Raw genomic sequence first — 20,489 nt, forward strand, 5'->3', positions numbered from 1 at the left:
GAAACCAGCCAAAACAAATGAATTTATTTGTGCTAAGAGAACTACTGACATTGAGAATGAGGGAAAACTGACCATACCAGTCAGGATAAATTAGTACAGTGGTTTTTACCCAAGGATGACTTCATTCCCCATGGGATATATGGCAATGTCTGGAGACACTTTGGGACATTTTGAGAGACAGGGAAATGTGTAGATGGGGCCACTGACATCTAGTAGCTAGAGGCCAGAGCTTATCATAAACATCAAAAATATACAGAACAACCCCTTTAACAGAGAATTATCTGGAAAAATATTATTAGTTCCAAGGTTGAGAAACCCTGTTGTTGAGTGTGCTGATTTAAACAAATAGTCTCTACATCTTGGCGGCTTACTTGTACATGTGCCCATTGAAGATTGGCTGCTCTTCTGCTCCACGTGCCCTCATGGCAGCTTCCATTGTGTACCTAGAATCCCAGTCAATATGGCAAAGCAGAAAGAAACATGTTTAATAATACAACACTGACATTGAAAACTTCTGGTAGAAGTGACAAACCTCTCCTCTACGTTCCAAAGCAAGTCTTCTTGTCTATTGGTTAACTTTACTGTGTAACAAATTACCCCAACATTTTTTTAAAGTTCTTGTTTGTTTGCTTGCTTGCTTGCTTGCTTGTTTAGAGAGCATGGGGAGGGGCAGAGAGAGGGAAGAGAACATTTCAAGCAGGCTCTGCACTCAGCACAGAGCCTGATGCAGGGCTCAATCCCACGACCCTGACACCATAACCTGAGCTGAACCCAAGAGTTGGACTCTTAACCAGCTGAGCCACTCAGGCACCTGGAATTAACCCAACATTTAATGGCTTAAAACAACACACAATTATTATATACTACCTTTTATGGATCAATAATCTGGCACAGCATAGTTGAATCCCTTCTTCAGGAACTCTTAAGAGCTGCAGAGTGTTAGGCAGGGCCACAGTCCTCTCAAATATCAAACGGGACCACATCTGCTTTTGATCTTACTCAGTGGTTATGGGCAGGGTTCAGTTCCTCATGAGCTGTTGGACTGAAGACCTCAGTTTCTTGCTGAATAGTAGCCCTCTCCACCAGAACAAGCATGCATGAAGAGCCAAGGAAAGAACACCAGAAAGACAGAAGTTATAGTCTTTTATAACTTGATAATGGAAGTGACATCATATCAATTTTCTATTCATTTCAAGCAAGTCACAAGATCCAGCCCACAGTCAAGGGGAGAGAATTACACAATACCACTTCAGGGTTCCTGAGTTCAACAGAGTGGGATGTTGAATCCTTTCACAGGAAGGAGCACCACATAGGGAAAACCTAAAATATTGAGTGCAGACTGATACAATCTGCCTCTCCAAACATTTTCCTCTTTTCTAATTCATGAGGCTCAAACTGGGGGAGGAGTGAAGTCCTACTTTTAAATCATGGCTTTGAGTTTTGGATTATTATATTGAAATGGATATATGAATTTCTGGCTGAGAGAAGAAAAAAAAAACTATATTTTATGACTCAGAGTAACCAGAGAACCTTATGTCACCTAAGAACAATCAAAGGGTTATAGAACCACCCACAAATTTCACTCAGGGGAATTAAATGATATAAACCAGCTCCACACAATAAATTTAAAGAGACCATGGAAGGCAAACATAAAGTTTCATCATATCCCCTGAATCTGTTTGTTCATCCCTTTACTCAACTACTGCATATTGATTACTTACTATGTCCCAGGCTTATCCTAGGCAGGAGAACACCCAAATGAAAAAAACAAACAAAAACTCCTGTCCTCATAGAATTTATGTCCAAATGCGTTTGGGGAAGACGATAGACCCTAAAAGAAATAGTTTAGGTATATGGTATTTCAGATGGTCATACGTCTTACAGAGATAAATAAAAAAGGGAAAGAGATGAGAGACAGTGAGATTATCAGAAGTGAAGAAAATCCCCACTAAATAAGATGGAACTATGAGCCATGCCAATATCTAAAAGGAGGTCATTCAATGTAATGTTTATATAGTCTTCAAAGGAGGTATTTTGGACATCAACAAGAAACACTGTAATTATAAGCCCAGCAAGCAAGAGACTTTTTCATTTAAAAAAGCATTTACAGTTTGTTTGGAAACACTGGTTGACATGGCTGTCATGAACAATTATGTAGAATGCTAATTCTTTTTTGCAGACCTTACCTTGGCTTCAGAGCATGTTGAGTTGGGGTCAGTGGTCTGACTCCTACCCTTGAACCACACAGAGGGATGGAAACTAAATATAAAATATTCTCACTATTTATACCTGTAAGCAATACGTTTAAAAAAAAAAAAATCCTGTTTCTTTTTTTTTTGGTTTTGTTTTAACATTGTTGGTTTTCTTCTGAGGATACCAGGGAAAAGTAGGTAATCCAGCTGGTGGGTCTGCGGCACATTGCTTTAACTCTCCTCACCCCTCTTACTTCACTATTGCTTGAAAACTCTTTAAGATTCCTATTAGTTGAATGATAGTCTTTATAGTTTCTCCTAATGAGAACAGAAATTTTCTAAATTACCTGTGCTGTCTTGACAGGAATTTGGGAAAGAGGGAGATTCTACACCCTATATAGTCCATACTCTTTTTCTAGAATGTGTCATCTTGCTATATGGAAAGAACTGGAAATGAAACAGATATGCTCTGTATCCCCATATCCTTTTCTATCTCTGTCTCCATCTCTATGAAGATTATAAAAAGATATAGAGAGAAATAGGTCAAACGCTTAACATTTTCCACTTTGTGTAGTGGCATAATATACTTCTTTTTAAAAAACCTATTTGTATATTTAAATTTTCCTACTCTGGTCAAGCAATGCTTTTATACTAAGAAAAAAAAACAATAATTTTTTTTTTTTAATTTAAACGGATGATAGAATCACAGCATGCAATTTATCTGGGGACTATGCATCTAATAAAGGAGCTATTTTAAACTGAGGGGATACCAAGAACTCAGTAGCTTTTGAAGATTTACTTTAAAGTGTTGCCACTCATGCTTAACAAAAGTGTTTCTACCTAGCAAATTAACATACTATGCATTATGCACAATACAAATTTATTTGGGGACAATCCTAAGACACTACATTTTTATAGTGCTCTTAAATTTGCAAATTGCTTTGACATTTCATTTCATTTGATCATCCTAATGACCATATTAATATAAAGTCAGGTTTTATTAACCCTGTTTGGATGAGGAAAAAGAAGCACAGAGCATTCCGTGATGCACACTGACCACAACACCAACTGCTAAGCCATTGCTTTCCCTACTTGACAGTGTTGATTTTTATGCTTGGTTAGACTGAATGGTGGATTGAAGGAGGCAAGACTCCCCAGTAATTGAAGTAGGATCTCATTCCTCTGTATACACACATCTTACTTTTATTTCAGTCCCATGGATCTCTTTTCTGTTTTTAAGATGTGATTTCCATGGAAAAAGTATCATACCCAGTTCTTTCCTCTCTAAATAGCATCACATGCAGAAAGAATAGGTATATATTTACTTCACAGAGTTTCTATTTAATGATTTAAGTGACTAAGAGGAAAATACTATGAGTAAATACATTGTTAATTTTTTTGCATTTTAGCCAGTAATTCTTTTTTTAAAATTTAAATTCAATTAACCAAGTCATAGTATATCATGTTTTTGATACAATGGGTAACTGGGTGATGGAAATTAAAGAGGGCATGTGATATGATTAGCCAGTACTTGTAAAATAGTTTAACAGATGAGTTAATATGTTACTATCTTAACTATTTGGAAATTTAACCAGTTTATGTTTTCATGATCTGGTAACAGTAGATTTGATGATGAATGTGAAATCAGCAAGAGACCGATAACAAGCCTAGGAGAAAGATTAGGAATATTCTATACATTGCAAAATAACCATCTTTAGTTATTTTAATCATGAATAGGGATGGTAGAAGATCTCCTAGGGTTAACTATATCAGTTCCCTCTTTTCTATGTACATGCTGCTTTTCACATGAGAATTAGAAACTCATTAGTCTGGAATCAGAGATGTTCTGAGTGGTTTGGTTGATCAATAGAATGTAGTAGGCATTCGAGGACTACTGAGCCTAGCTCTTAAGAAATCTTATAGCTTCTTCTCAGACCTCTTGGAGCACTCATTTGGAATGCTCCATCTGGGAATCCAGATGGCATGCTGGGAGATGCCTACACCACCCACAGAGGCAGTGTGCAAGTGCTCTGGTGGTCAGCCCCAGCTAAGCTCTCAGCTTTCAGCTAGTATCACGTAAGTTGGCCATCCTTTGATGCAACCCATCTCAGCCTGTAGATAACTCCAGCCCTGGCCACTACTCTCATTATAACTGCATGGACAAAACCCAAGTGAGCCCCCACCCCCCCGAGCTGGGCTCAGCCAAGTAGGAAAATGTAAACCATGAGGAAGAATAACTGGGCGCCTGGGTGGCTCAGTGGGTTAAGCCGCTGCCTTCGGCTCAGGTCATGATCTCAGAGTCCTGGGATCGAGTCCCGCATCGGGCTCTCTGCTGAGCAGAGAGCCTGCTTCCCTCTCTCTCTCTCTCTGGCTGCCTCTCCGTCTACTTGTGATTTCTCTCTGTCAAATTAATAAATAAAATATTTAAAAAAAAAAAAAAAAAAGAATAACAAATGGTTGCTTTAAGCCACAATGTTGTGTGTGTGTGTGGCGGGGGGGGGGGGTGATTTGTTATCTAGCAAAAGAGAACTGAAAAGGTGAGATCTGAAAATTAAGTAAATAATGAGTTAAAAACTAAAGCATAATTCTTCATAATGAAGCAGAATGTATACCTGCGCTCAGGCTCTGACACAAAGTGTTTTAAGATTTGGGGATCAGTAATATACTCTACGATCTAATCTCTTCATTTTCAAAGTGGAATATTAAGGTGTTAAAAGAAGATGTAATTTAAGACATGTGTTGCTCTCTGACAGACTTCCATGTACTCTGCTGTGAAGGTCAGTAAGTGTGTCACTGACTCTGGGCACAAAGTATAGAATAGGGGATCAACAGTTTTTGAAGACAGAAATGATTACAAGGAGCCAAAATGGGTTGGCAACGATCATGACCTGCCAAAACCAACTTATTTAATGAAGTATTTAACAAGATTTTTGGTCCAGTAAAGTGAAGCATGTATAGATATTGTTCATCTGTGACACTTAGCTCCTTCAAAATCTTGCTGGATTCCACTATATCTTTTGCACAATTACTTTTAATATTTCTACTAGGTCCTTGTCCTCAAGCAATAATTACTTGAAAGTATTTTTAATCCTATAATATTCTTCCTTTGACTCTATTCCCATGTTATTGGTTTTATTGCTTTCATGTCTTTCTTCAAAAAACCATTCTGCATTGTTCTGCCACAAGTTTCCTTGTTTTCATTGTTTCAAGTCCAGTTCTTACCAGCTGTTTATGCTTCCATTATTCTACTGAAATTGCCTATCCAAAGTTATAGATAATATTTTAATTGCTAATCTAATTAGCCTTTCCTCTGTCCTCACCCTCTGCTTTATATCTGTCCCATGTTAGTGGGTTGACAGTTCCTTTGTTCTATGTTCTCTCCTTTGTTGTCTCCCATGGCATCTTTGGGTCTCTCTGTATTGCTCTGACTTCTATTGTCTGCTCTGTCCCCTATTGCTCCCTTAAAAGTAACCTGTATCTATGGTCCCCTTCATTCTCTTATTCTCAATATTAAATGCTCTGTCTTGTCTCCAATATTTCCAACCTCTCTGTAGAGAATCTCTTGATATCCCCAGATCTTGTTACTACTCTCTGACTATATACTTACCCTTCTACAGAATCAGAATTTAGGCTTGCATGAAAATGCCAACGTTTGGCATATTCTTTTTGATCCTGTGCCATGAAACTCCTGTCTGTCCTTGATGTGAATAATTCTGTGTCTGGGCTGGGTTTCCACTTTGCTCTTATGAGTGGGGTTCTGCTACTCCTCTGTTTACCTGTCATTGGATGTTTCATGTTCAGTCCTGAGTCTTTGATGATAAAGTCAATAAGAGTCAACAAGGCTTTGAGGACTCACAGAAAAGGGCTTCTATGTTAAACTGCATGTATATGTATGGATGTGTTTTGTGTGTGTGTATGTATAGTATTTTGAGATATCAGTTGATGTTTCCTTCCTACTCCCAGTAACTTCTGCTGAAAACATGGGCATCCACCATTCAGACACGTAAGCAATGAAGGATCTGTTGTCACATGGAAAAGCTATTAAAATAGAGTATAATAGAATACATAAAGTAAAAAAAAATATATTGGGCATTGATGTTTTTGAGATGCAAAGAGTTGAACTTTTGGAGATTCTTAGGTTTTTGGCTTTAAAGTTTGTTAGAAATAATACATTTTGAAGAAGACATATTTATTGTAAAGGATTTTATGTTTTCTGTGGGTCTTGAGAAGTTTTATGATCCCTTAGAGAAAAAGATGTTAGGAGAACCAGGTGGGTTAGTGAATCTTTTAAGACAAAGAGATTGGGATTCACTTCCCAGCAGAGTCCAGGTGAATATGACTACTGTGTTTCCTAGTGCCCCAGTATGGCATGTGGGTAGTAGTAGAAATGATTATATGAATTGTCTTGGCACATACAATTTCTGTTGAAGTGTAAATGATTACATTAGAGAAAGCTTGCCACCGAAGAACAGAAATGAGTAAAGATATCCCCAAAGTGAAAGAGGAGGTAGAAGAGATGTGAGAATTACTTGGAGCTTAACAAACTCTTCTTTCAATAACATTTGTTATATGCCTACTCTGTGCATAGAACTCTGCTTCTTACAATGTGAGTCCATTATATTTTATTATTTTATTCTAATTAGAATGCATTTTATTTATAATTCAGTTGTTTTGAAGCCCATAACAAAATGCCTATGAAAAGGGAATCAGTGTGACAGTCTGGAAAATAGAATTATTCTGGTGTCTGCTGTTCCAGGTCTCATATGCAGCTGAAATTTTTGGTGGTTAGTAATCTTGGGTAATTTAACCAAGATATGCATCTTTGTTGGGAAAACATCTTGAAATGGCAAGAAGATTTCGACTCAAGTTGCCATAGCTAATAGAATCCAAGAGCAAGAAACAAACTATGCTAAGTGCAGGGGACTGGGACCTTACACAGTCCTTAGAAGAATTAGAGGGCTTGGTTCTAGACTGAGCTTCAAGGAAATCCTCCCAGAATAGTGACACTGAACTGGGACTCCAGAAAATTTATAATTTCTGCTTCCATCACAAAGACAAAGAATCTGAACTCACCACTAGAATGGCTGAGTTTGAAATCACACCGTTGTAGAAGAGAAACAGGGATTGGGAAGCTACTACTGTTGCTTCAACAGTTCCCTCTCCAAATCCAGAGAGCTGGTGCTTTGAACCTGAAAGGCTGAAAAGACAATTCTGGCAACCATAATTTTATGCAGCAATAGAAAAATCAGTAAAAAGATGACTTTTTCTTATTTTAGATATTTAAATCTGATTAAAGGACATCTATATGATGAAATCATTTTTTAAAAAATTTTTATTTAAATTCAATTTATTGGTTTCAGGGATAGAATTTAGTGATTCATCAGTTGCATATAACATCTGGTGCTCATTACATCAAGTGCCCTCCTTAATACCCATTACCCAATTACCCTTTTACTCCCCTACCTCCCCTCCAGCAACTCTGTTTGTTTCCTATAGTTAAAAGTCTCTGAAGATTTTTCTCCATCTTTGTTTTCATCTTATTTTATTTTTCCTTCCCTTCTCTCATTTTTTTAAAGATTTTATTTATTTATTTGACAGAGACAGATCACAAGTAGGCAGAGAGGCAGGCAGAGAGAGAGGGGAAAGCAGGCTCCCTATAGAGCAGAGAGCCCGATGCGGGGCTCGATCCCAGGACCCTGAGGTCATGACCCGAGCTGAAGGCAGAGGCTTAACCCACTGAGCCACCCAGGCACCCCATCTCATTTTTATTATAATAGTTTTGGTGTAGATTTCTTAGGATTTTAAATATGTCAAATCATGTCACTGACAAACTGAGATAATTTTACTGCTTCCTTTCCAATTTGGACACATTTTACTTTTCTTGCCTAACTATTAAGCAAGAAACCTAACTGGTTAGAATTCTAACCTACTGGTTAGAATTTCCAGTTCTGTGTTGAAGAACAGGGTAAGAACAGATATCCATATCTTGTTCATGCTTTCAGGGAATTAGCTATTTTTTTAAAGATTTTATTTATTTATTTGACAGACAAAGATCATAAGTAGGCAGAGAGGTAGGCAAAGAGAGAGAGAAGGAAGCAGGCTCTCCACTGCACAGAGAGCCCAATGTGGGGCTCGATTCCAGGACCCTGGGATCATGACCTGAGCTGAAGACAGAGTCTTTAAACCACTGAGCCACCCAGGTGCCCCATGCTATGGGTTTTTGATACATGCCCTTTATGAGGCTTAGGAAGTTCCTTTTTATTCTAGTTTGTTGAGTGTTTTTACAATGAACATGTTTGATTTTGTCATTTTCTTCTCCTTCTGTTGTAATGATCTTATAATTTTGCCTTTTTTCTATTGATATTATATATTTTATAGACTGATTTTTAGATACTAAATAAACCTTGCATATCTAGGATAAATGCCTAGGTGATGATGTATAATCCTTTTTGTATTTTTCTGGATTCACTTATTTAGTATTTTTACATTCTATATTCACAGAAATATTGGTTTGTAGTTTTATTGTATGTCTTTGGTTTTGCTATGAGGCCAATAACGGCTTCATAGAAATAGTTGGGAAGTGTTCTCTAATTTTTGGAAGAGATTGAAAAGAATTGGTATTCATTCTTTTTATGTATTTGATTTTTTCTCAATTTTTTAAGACTTAGCAAATTATGGAAGTTCACATTTAAATCCCTAGTTCGTTCTTACGTTTTTTTGTTCAGATTATATGTCTTGTATTTTTCACTTTCGTATATACTCTAAGCAATGTTTTGTCCTTTTTTACAACAGTTAAATACTTTCAACATTTCAAGACAAAATTATGTACTTTATATATTTGATCTTCTTCATAAAAGCTGATTCTTTAAGATATAAAATAAAATCTACACAAAGCATTAAATCATTTTTATAAATATGTTAAATAAATTTATAAAAACAGTGAATATCGCTTAGATGACCCAAGACTCTGAGTAAATTTAGTAATATTTCAACAAAATCTCACATCTAAATTAATATGCCATAATTGTACATTTTAAACTTAGGATTAATATTGTTATACTTATAGACATTAAAAATATATAAATTTTATAAATGTAAAATATATAATATCTCATATAATCTCAACATAAATATGTAAAACAATATAAGTATATATTTTATATAAAACAATATAAATATATTATTCAGATATTATTTAAGTATTTAAGTATAAACATATTAATATTATGATATTATTTCTCCCAAAATAATAACTACTATGATAAAAAACAACTACTATGATTGTAAAATGTTTTTCCTATACTAACAAATATAGCATGTGGGGAAGATAGATGCAGGTGTTTCTGCCTCTTCTTAGTGTTCCTCCTGTACTGCAATGGCTTCAAAGCTAAAGTCTGCATTTCTAACACATCTTTGCAAGTAAGGTTCTGTGTACAAAATTTATATCATCATAGTATTTTACACACACACACACACACACACACACACACACACACACACACACACACAGGAATATTACTCAGCCATCAAAAAGAATGAAATCTTGCCATTTACAGCAATGTGAATGGGACTAGAAGGTATTATGCTAAACAAAATAAAAAAGTCAGAGAAACGCAAGTACCGTGATTTCACTCTTAAGTGGAATTTAAGAAACAAAACAAATGAACATAGGCGAATATGAACTCTGTGAGGACAAAAAACAAATAATAGTAAATTAATTTAATTATGTGAATAAACAATTGGTATCAAAATTCAACTGTGTATCTATATATTAATAAGAAAAAATCTGAAAATGAAATTAAGGTAAAAGTTAATTTATAATACAATCAAAAGAAAAAAATTTAGGAATAAATTTAACAAAATAATTGCAATATTTTCATTCTTAAAATTACAAAATATTGTTGAAATGAATTTAAAAAGACCTAAAGAGGGGCACCTGGGTGGCTCAGTGGGTTAAAGCCTCTGGTTTCGGTTCATGTCATGATCCCAGGGTCCTGAGATTAGGCCCCGCATTGGGCTCTCTGCTTGGCAGGGAGCCTGCTTCCCCCTCTCTCTCTGCCTGCCTCTCTGTCTATTTGTGATCTCTCTGTGTCAAATAAATAAATAAAGTATTTTAAAAATAAAAATAAAAAGACTTAAAGAAATATAAATGCATTCCATATTCATGGATCAGAAGACTTATAATAAAATGACAATAGTTCCCAATTTGATCTGGAGATTCAATATAGTTTCTTTCAAAATTTCAGATGCCTTTTTTCTTGCAGAAACTGACATGCTGATAGTAAAATTCAGATGGAAATATAAGGGATTCAGAACAATCAAAACAATCTTTAAAAAAGCAAAAGCGGAGAATTCAAACTCTCTAATATCAAAACATACTATAGTGCAACAGTAATCAAGACAGTGTGGTATTGGCATAAGGATAAATATAGATCAATGGACTAGAACTGAGACTACAGAAATAAAAACTTCATTGAATGGCCAATTTGTTTTCTACAAATGTGCAAAGACATTTTAACAAATGGTGCCAGGATCACCACATATCCTTATGAAAAAATAAATTTGGATTACTTATTTATACTGTATAGAAATTAACTCAAAATGGATCATATATATACATGTAATAACTAAAATTATGAATTTCTTAGAAGAAAACACAGGCATAAATCCTTGTAACCTTGGATTAAACAATAGTTTCTTAGATATGACAGTAAAAAGATAAATGACAGGGGTATCTAGGTGGCTCAATCGGTTAAGCATCTGACTTTCTTTTAGCATCTGACTCTTGATTTCAGCTCAGATTGTGATCTCAGGGTTGTAAGATAGAGCCTTGTGTTGGTCTTCCTGCTCAGTGGGGAATCTGCTTGAGGTTCTTTCTCTGCATCTATCTCTGCCCCTCCCCTTCCCACATTCTCTCTTGCTCTCTCTCTCTCTCCAATAAATAAATCTTTAAAACAAAACAAAAGATAAGTGACCAAAAAAAAAAAAAAAACCCATAAACTGGATTTTTTGTTTGTTTGTTTGTTTGTTTGTTTGAGAGAGAAAGAGAGAGCATGTACACATGTGCACAAGTGGGGCTGGTGGGGGCTGGGAGGAGGAGGGAAAGGAAGGGAGAGAATCTTAAGCAGGCTCCATACCAATCTCACATTGCTGAGATCGTGATGTGAACTGAAATCAAGAGTTGGATGCTTAGCTCACTGAGCCACCCAAGTACTCCTATAGACAGGATTTTATCAAAATTAAAAACTTTAAGCTACAAATGGTATCAGCAAAAAAGTGGGGGGAAAAAACCCCCATAGAATGGGAGAATATATTTACAGATCTTTTATCTGATAAGGAACTTACAGCCAGAATATAAAAAGAACATTTACAACTCAATAATGAAAAGATAAATAATGGATTTTTTTAAATGCATAAAGGGTTTGAATAGACATTTCTCTAAAGAAGATAAGCAAATTGCTAATTAACATATAGAAAGATGCTTAATATCACCATGCATTAGATTAATGCAAATCAATAACACAATAAGATACTGACAATCACTAAGATGACTAAGGTCAAAAAGAAAAATAGTGTGTTAACAAGGATGTGGAGAAATTGGAACACTTATACATTCTAATGGGAATGTGAAATCATGTAGCCATTTTGGAAAACAGTGTGGCTGTTCCATAAAGTGTTAAACATATCGGTACCATGTGACCCAGTAATTCTAACCTACGTGTATACTCAAGAGGAATTTAAACACAACCACACACCAAAAACCCTACAAATACTTAAAGCAGCATTATTCATAATTGCCAAAAGGTAAAAACAACCCAAATATTTACCAGTTGATGAATGGATAAGCAAATGTGGTATCCATAAAAAGGAATATACTTGGTAATAAAAAAAAAAAAAGAAGTACTGATACTTGCTACAGCATGGATGGAATTTGTAAACAGTGTAAGTGAAAAAAGACAATTACACAATATTACATATTTTATGATTACATTTATATGGAAATGTCCAAAATAGGCAAAACTAGATTAGTGGTTGTCTAGGACTGGTTGGGCATAGGAGGGTAGAATGAGGAATGACTGCTAATGGGTACAGGATGTATTTTGGGGGTGAAAAAAATGTGCTAAAATCAAATAGTAGTGATAGTTACACAGCTCCATGAATATACTAAAAATTGATTCAGCTGTGTATCTTAAGTCAGAGAAAAGCTGTCAAATAATATCTTGGCAAGTATTTTTCTGTTAACCAAAGGTAGAGGGTATCAAAAAAAACTGATTTTAGCATGTTCTCTACATTTATAAGCTTTGGAATTTTAAGCATTATGTTTAAACTAATTGTGTTTTTCTTAATATACAATTTTTTAAAAAGATTTCTGATCAATTATTCTATACCAATGTAAAAAAGTCTAAAAATATTCTACCTTATTTTTTAAATGTATCTTTTATCCTAAAAGTGGGTCTTCAGAGAATGTATACTTTAGAGGTATAATTGTTTTTTGCAAGTTGGAAAGAGGAAAACTGACAAATGTAAAACTCAAAACAGGAAAGATATTTTTAAAGGTGTATTCTTTGACTAATTTTTCATTTATTGGTATATTACTATTTCTCCTATGGGTTAGCCCATATCACTCTTATATATACTTTTACAGATTTATTCATTTAGGTTTATCTTCCTTTTTATACATAGTAGGGAAGGAGATATAATTTTATAATAATGGTTCAAATTCTATATCACATTTTTAAAATTATTTTATTTTTAGGTAATCTCTACACTAACACAAACTCACAACCCCAAGATCAAGATTTGCATGCTTTACCGACTAGCCATTTTGACATTTTTAAGAAGAATTATTAAACTTTTGTCTTCTGGAATGTAGCAGCAACAAAAGAAGAACTAAATGAAACTGTAGGAAGTGCTGAATTTCAAAAAATGGTCTCTTTACCAACAGAGATATTTGTTCCTAAAAATTTCCCATAAGGCATATGTGGGAAACTTAGGGCTTTAGGTTCCAATCCACCATTCAGATATGTTGGAGTGTGTGTGTGTGTGTGTGTGTGTGTGTGTGTGTGTGTGTGTGTATGTGTGTGTGTGTTGACCTGCAGAGTGTAGGTTTACACAGTGTTTTAATTTGAATTAGTTGTCAATATTTTTTTAAGATTAATTAATTAATTTATTTATTTGACGGAGAGAGAGATCACAAGTAGGCAGAGAAGCAGGGGGAGGAGGGAAGCAGGCCCCCTGCTGAGCAGAGAGCCCCATGGGGTCCTGATCCCAGGACCCTGGGATCATGACCTGAGCCGAAGGCCAAGGCTTAAACCACTGAGCCACCCAGGTGCCCCCGTTGTCAACATTTTAAAATAAGGATGTCTCTCATAAAATCTGGAGTTCCAGAGTATATCATAAATTGCAAGCTCTGGTAATTTCAGCCCACAGTCCTGCATGAAAGGATCCTGCAGGAGCTGAGAAGCCCCAAATGGGACATGTGTTTTCTCAGCACACCCTGCAACACCTCTGTTTCCCCAACACCAGGGCTGGGTGTCCGTTGCTAGTTGCCATTTATCATCTTACACATTTCTGGCTTTATTGATTCAGTTACCCTTAGGCTTTTGATTTTGTGTCCTCGCTCTGGGCTTATCCTATTGCTCTATTAGTTGCCATGTTGGTATTGACCCAGATGCCCCTAACATTTGTTCTTTTTGGTCCTCTCTTCTATACTACCTGTCATCCAGAGTCACCAAATGGTTATAAGTTCTCCGTCCCTCCAGTTTTCTGCTCTGTACAGACAATATTACATCAGATGATATCAACAAAACTTTGTATGATTTTAAATTTCTCAGTGTCCTGTAAACACATCCCCTTCAATGTTCTGAGGTTCACCTAAGCACACCTATGGCCACTAACTCTTTTCTTAATGGTGTGGAGTTAGGCTATGTCCCACCAGGAGATCCCACACTAAGTATGAGTACTACAGTATGCCAAATAACATTGAGCGACATTTAGTGTGCCCACAGTTCCTCTCCCTTATCTTTGCAAAGTGCTGCTTTTCTTTCAGTTTTGTTTTAGGCAACACTTCTTCTAGGGATTAGGTTTATAATCTGCATTTGCCTGTCATTTGATTCTTAACTTTGTTTTCCACTGTCAGGGTAAATTTGGATACAAGACAGAAAATCCACTCTGAACTTTCTGAAAGAACAAAGAATTTTGTTGACTTATGTAAAACCACTGCGTGTGACAGGTTCATGCAGTGGCCCTAGTTTTGTTTTTGTTGCTGTTCTTTTTTAGCTCCTTAAACTATGCCTCCCTTTTACTTTGTCTTTGTCCTAAGAATGAATGTACTCATCATAGTGGCAAAATAGCTGTGGCAGTCCTGGTTTTATCTCTATCTACCATGATATCCATTAGCAGAGAATAAGGATTTAAAAGCTGGAAAAATGTTTCCCAAAATACCCAGCAAACCTTTACTTGTTCTCATAGCCCAAATTGAGACACATGACCATTTCATTAAAAAAACTGTGCCCAGGGATGCCTTGGTGGCTCAGTGGGTTAAGCCGCTGCCTTCGGCTCAGGTCATGATCTCAGGGTCCTGGGATCGAGTCCTGCGTTGGGCTCTCTGCTCGGCAGGGAGCCTGCTTCCCTCTCTCTCTCTCTCTCTCTGCCTGCCTCTCCGTCTACTTGTGATCTCTCTGTGTCAAATAACTAAATAAAATCTTTAAAAAAAAATTGTGCCCAAAGGAATGCCACATCTCTGTTATTACATCTAGGTATTTAAACCAATAGTGAAGGGAGGGGAATAGACATCATTCTTTTGGTTATAACTACCTAGTGTTTAGGATGGAAAATTTCCTTGATCACAGGATTTCATGGGGGAGGGATGGACACCTGAATGTTAGGACTGTTAGGAAAAGAGAAGGGAAGACTGATAAAGAGTAAGCACTCAGCAATGTTAACAGTAATTAAATGTTTTAGTCATCAGATGCTCACAGACATCCTTTCTCCTGTGTGCTTGCAAAAGAGTCCATGCCCAAAGGAGACTACCTGAAGGTTCATTTATTCCCTTCCCTTGGGTTCAGATGTAGCTATTTATATTTTGATGATAGTATACATACTGACATTGTGGTGGCAAGAGAACTGAACACCATCAGTAAAGTAAACAAACAAACAACAACAACAAATAATGCTCTATTAAGGAAAGGGATGAATGGAAAAAAAGAAAGAGGGTGAATGGGATAAGAAACACTGGAGTTACAGGGTGATAGTGAATATTATGTCCACTTGGATAGGAATATCAAGTATGCAAGGCAAGTGAGATCCTTGGTTAACCAAATCCCAAATACCCAGTTCTACTTTTAGGATATTTGGGGTCCATTTTCCTCCATAGTCATATTTTATTTTATTTTTTAAAAATGTTTTTTTCATTAACATATAATGTATTATTAGCCCCAAGAGTACAGGCTTGTGAATTGCCAGGTTTACACACTTTGTAGCACATACCTTCCCCAATGTCCATAACCACACCACCCTCTCACTACCCCCCTACCTTGGCAACCCTCAGTTTGTTTTGTGAGATTAAAATCCTCTTATGGTTTGTCTCTCTCCTGATCCCATCTTGTTTCATTTATTCTTTTCCTATCCCCCAACCCCCTCATGTGTCTTCTCAATTCCTCATATCAGGCAGATCATGTGATAATTGTCTTTCTCTGATTTATTTCGCTAAGCATAATGCCCTCTAGTTTCATCCACATTGTCACAAATGGAAAGATTTCATTTCTTTTAATGGCTGTGTAGTATTCTGTTGTGTATGTGTGTATGTATGTATGTGTATATATATATATGTATATATGTATATGTATGTATATGTATGTATGTGTATATATATGTATATGTATATATGTGTGTATATATATATGTATATACACATACATACATACACACACACACAATGGAATAGAAGAAGTGGTATATATATATATACCACTTCTTCTTTATTAGAAGAAGTGGTATATATATATACCACTTCTTCTTTATCCATTCATCTGTTGATGGACATCTAGGTTCTTTCCATAGTTTGGCTATTGTGGACATTGCTGCTATTAAACATTTGGGTGCATGTGCCCCTTCGGATCACTACTTTTGTATTTTCAAGGTAAATACCTAGTAGTGCAATTGCTGGGTCATAGGGTAGCTCTATTTTCAACTTTTTGAGGAACCTCCATGCTGTTTTCCAGAGTGGTTGCACCAGCTTACATTCCTGCCAACAGTGTAGAAGGGTTCCCCTTTCTCCACATCCTCGCCAGCATCTGTCATTTTCTTCATAGTCATATTTTAAATGGACATTGGAAAGTTTGCCCTTTCTAGTGATGGTATGACTTTTGCAGTCCAGTCCCAGCAGGGAAAAATTTGAGGATCTGGAGATTTTTTTGGGTTGAGCAAGTCCTGAGTATTTAGCCAGGTATGGATTTTTTTTTTTTTTTTTGGCCTTACCGTTTCCTTAAAAAGTTAATAGTTTTTGAGCTTTTGCTTCCAAAAATTTACAAGCATGGTATTCACACACAGTCGTTAATCTGGTCAAAGTCTATTCCAATTATTTCATTCTCTTAGCAACATGCTTCTATGCACTGCCAATTCCTTTGGAAATTGAATGACACCTTCATCTTAATTTCTGTCTCAGAGCAATTAAAAAATAAATCAATAAACTGGGGAGCCTGGGTGACTCAGTGGGTTAAAGCCTCTGCCTTCGGCTCAGGTCATGATCTCAGGGTCCTGGGATCGAGCCCTGCATCGGGCTCTCTGCTCAGCGGGGAGCCTGCTTCCTCCTCTCTCTCTCCCTGCTTGCTTGTGCTCTCTCTCTCTCAAATAAGTGAATGAATAAAATCTTAAAAAAAATAAACCTTAGGTGAAAAGGTACCAAAACTTTCATAATACCCCAGATTAAATCCCATCTGTACCTTTTCTATGGCACGATTAACTACTTCATCGGTTGAAAATGCTTAAAATAATTTTCTTGACAGAAGTCTGAGGAGTTAGGCTCATCTTCTCATTTCATCACTTTCTCGGCCTCCTACCAACCCTGCTCTGTTAGCAAATACCTTAACTTAAGGGTAGAGATGGGGCATTCCCAAACTTACCGAACTCCATATGAAGTAGGTTTGAAATAATTTGGATATCATCCATAGGTAGAAAAGAATGATATTTTTCTTCCCTTCTTTCTCTTCCCTATTTTCAAAAACTTCAGTTTTAAATAAGCCATTATTTCTCTTGTAGACTTCACCAAAGGCTAGAAGACTAATCTAACAGTTTGATAGTCTGATTTTTTTTTCTTTCTCAGTCACCCTATATTTCACCCTCTGTAAGTACGCGGTTGTTTCCTAAGGGAGCAGAGATGTCATTTTACCCAGCTCTTATATAACTGCTTTACAAAGATCACCAGCTTCCTAGTCCAGGAAGGAGGGATTCTTTTCACTGACCTCCTTTGACCTTGATTCAGCACCACACACTTGTAGCAAAATTTTGCATCAGCAAGGATCACGATGGCTACAGAATAGAAGAGACTCAGCTCAAACTATCTTAACCACAAAAAGAAAACAGATCATATAACTCCAAGTCCGGAGGCAGGATGGGTTTCACAAAGCTACCATATCTTGCTTAGTTCGATACAGCATCTTGCCACCTTGTGTCTGTGCTTCTGAATGGGTTCCCTGAGTCAATTCTCCTATGATGATCTTTTGAAAACTAAATCAGGTGTGTCACTCCTCTGACCAAAACACTTCAATGGCTTTTCATCAAAATAAGAAAAAAATCCTCAATTTTTCCCATAACCTCAGATATTCTTTGTGATATGGCCCCTATAGATCTTTCTGGCCCTATCTGCTGTTGTTCTTCTCTACCTTACTCCACTCCTACCCACTACTATCACTACTCTATTTCAACGTTCCTTGAATGCTACAAGCTTGGTCTTACCTCAGGACCTTGACCTTTGCTGTTACTTATGCCCAGAATGCTCCTACATAGAACCTTGACAAGTACCAGTCAGTGAATTAGTGATCGTTCTCCGGAGAAACAGAACCAAAAGGTTTCTTATTTATTTAGACTATTGTTTCTGTTTATTTCAAAAATTATTTTATATATATACACATATATTATATATGTGTATATATATGTGTATATATATACATATGCATATATATATGATAAGGAAATATATCTATATTACATATCATAAGGAAATATACCTGTATCAATATTTATTATAAGGAGTTGACTTACATGATTATGATAGCTGGTAAAATCTGTAGTGTTGGTCAGCATTCTGGAGACCCAGGAAAGCCAATGGTACAGATGAAGTCTGAAGGCATTCACTGGAGGATTCCTTCTTTCTCTGGGAAGCTGGTCTTGTTCTATTCAGTCCTTCAGTTGATTGAATGAGGACTGCCCATGTTATGAAAGATAATCCCTTTACTGAAAGTTCACTGATGTAAATGTTAATTTTATCTAAAACATCCTCATGTTGACACATACAATTAACCATCACACTCATGTACTTTTTCAGGTCTGTGTTCATCCATCACCTTCTCAGAAATTCCCTAATATCCCATGAAGAGACTCTACCAATTCCTCTCTCTCTACCCCTTACTACACTTTACTTTTCTTCATGATTTTATCAATACTGAAAATTACATTACACATATATTTTTTGTATGATTTTTCTCTGTCTCCATTTCTAGAGTATCAATATTTATTCTTATTTGCCACAGTTTCAGTGGAATACAAATAATATTTCTTATATATAGGTGCTTAACAAACTTGAGTCAGATTTTTATATTTACCTGGGGAGATAAACACAAAATCTTTCTTACCCAAAAGGAAATGACATACACAGAAATACACAGAAATGACTTGTGCCCCAAAATAAATCCTTTTTCCTGCATTGTACTGTATATTTGCCTTTTTTTTTTTTTTTTTTTTTTTTTTTGGTCACAGCTTCTCTGCTCTGAAATTCTGGGTACAGAAGACTACAAAGTGCATTCCTTAGCCTTCCTTCCGAGCTGACATCTACTGAGATTCTTCCAAAAAGTGATACCAGCAAAGCATCAGATAGTTGAAGAAATAAAGAAACTGTTCTTCTTTCCTCTTGCTCTTCTTCTGGCAGTACTTTTTTTTTTTTTTTTTCTTTTTAAAGATTTTATTTATTTATCAGAGAGAGAGAGGGAGAGAGCGAGCACAGGCAGACAGAATGGCAGGCAGAGACAGAGGGAGAAGCAGGCTCCCCGCTGAGCAAGGAGCCCGATGTGGGACTCGATCCCAGGACGCTGGGATCATGACCTGAGCCGAAGGCAGCTGCTTAACCAACTGAGCCACCCAGGCGTCCCTTCTGGCAGTACTTTTGAGCAACTGTATCCTTTTTGTCCATCAGCAGTCCAGTTTCAATGTCAGTGGTTCCTCTTCCATGGTTCTGGCACAAGCTTCAGACCCCTAGTCCGTGGTTTCAGTCTATCTAGACATCACCCCAGCAAAGAAGCAGTGAGTGTTCTTCTGGATGCTGATTATAACATCTTATTTCTTCTGTTCTCCAAGAACTAGATTAAGTAGCCACTAACAACAATTTGTAATCTCTGTTGTATCACATCTTCATCCCCTTTTTTTATTTCTCTCAGACTTCCCAGTAAATATATAATAATATTCCTGAATTAGATCCCTGAATTAAATCATTAAAATCCTTTTGGTTTTCTCAAGTTCTGGAAAATGGACTTCAATAATGGGATTCTTAGTTATATACCTTGTAGAGCTTGTATATATAGATGGCCTATGACCAGTGGAAAAGGGGTTACTGCTAATCCATGACATGCAGTGGCATCTCTTGCTTTATATGAAATGCCTGCTGAAGTCAAAGCTCTGGGAAACCAAGTGGTTAATGTATTCAGCTGCTCTGGTGGTAATGATGACTACAAATGCTGAGGGCAAGATTTTTTATTTTTTTATTTTTTTGAGAGTGCATTTGATCACTTACAGAAAGAAACTGATAAGCCCAGGGCTTTAATCTCTTAGTTTAAGGCAAGTCAGACACTCAATATATTGAGATGTTATTGTACTTCTAAAATAACCTCTCATTTATTGTCGCTCTAAGGGAGATCCCAAATCCCATTCCAAGTTTAAAAGTGAAAATTCCAGAATTATAATGTAAGTATAATTCATGGCCCACGTATCTTATGTGAAAATTAAAGCACATTATCTTGTGTGATATTTAAAGCATTTATTGGAAATAATTGAACTCTGGAGTTTGCCATAAGCATATCTGGGTGGACA

At 36.4% G+C, this 20,489-nt stretch overlaps 1 long non-coding RNA gene across 1 annotated transcript; it reads right to left on the bottom strand.

Annotated features, from left to right (window-relative positions):
* Nucleotides 1-337: 337 nt before the first annotated feature.
* Nucleotides 338-18,495, bottom strand: LOC116594769. The gene is made up of 3 exons (XR_004287403.1): nucleotides 18,453-18,495; nucleotides 868-1,075; nucleotides 338-443 (listed from the first exon to the last, which is right to left on the bottom strand). It is a non-coding gene; the product is annotated as an uncharacterized LOC116594769 (long non-coding RNA).
* Nucleotides 18,496-20,489: the final 1,994 nt, after the last annotated feature.

This window comes from Mustela erminea, chromosome 7 (assembly GCF_009829155.1).
Source record: "Mustela erminea isolate mMusErm1 chromosome 7, mMusErm1.Pri, whole genome shotgun sequence".
Lineage (NCBI taxonomy): Eukaryota > Metazoa > Chordata > Mammalia > Carnivora > Mustelidae > Mustela > Mustela erminea.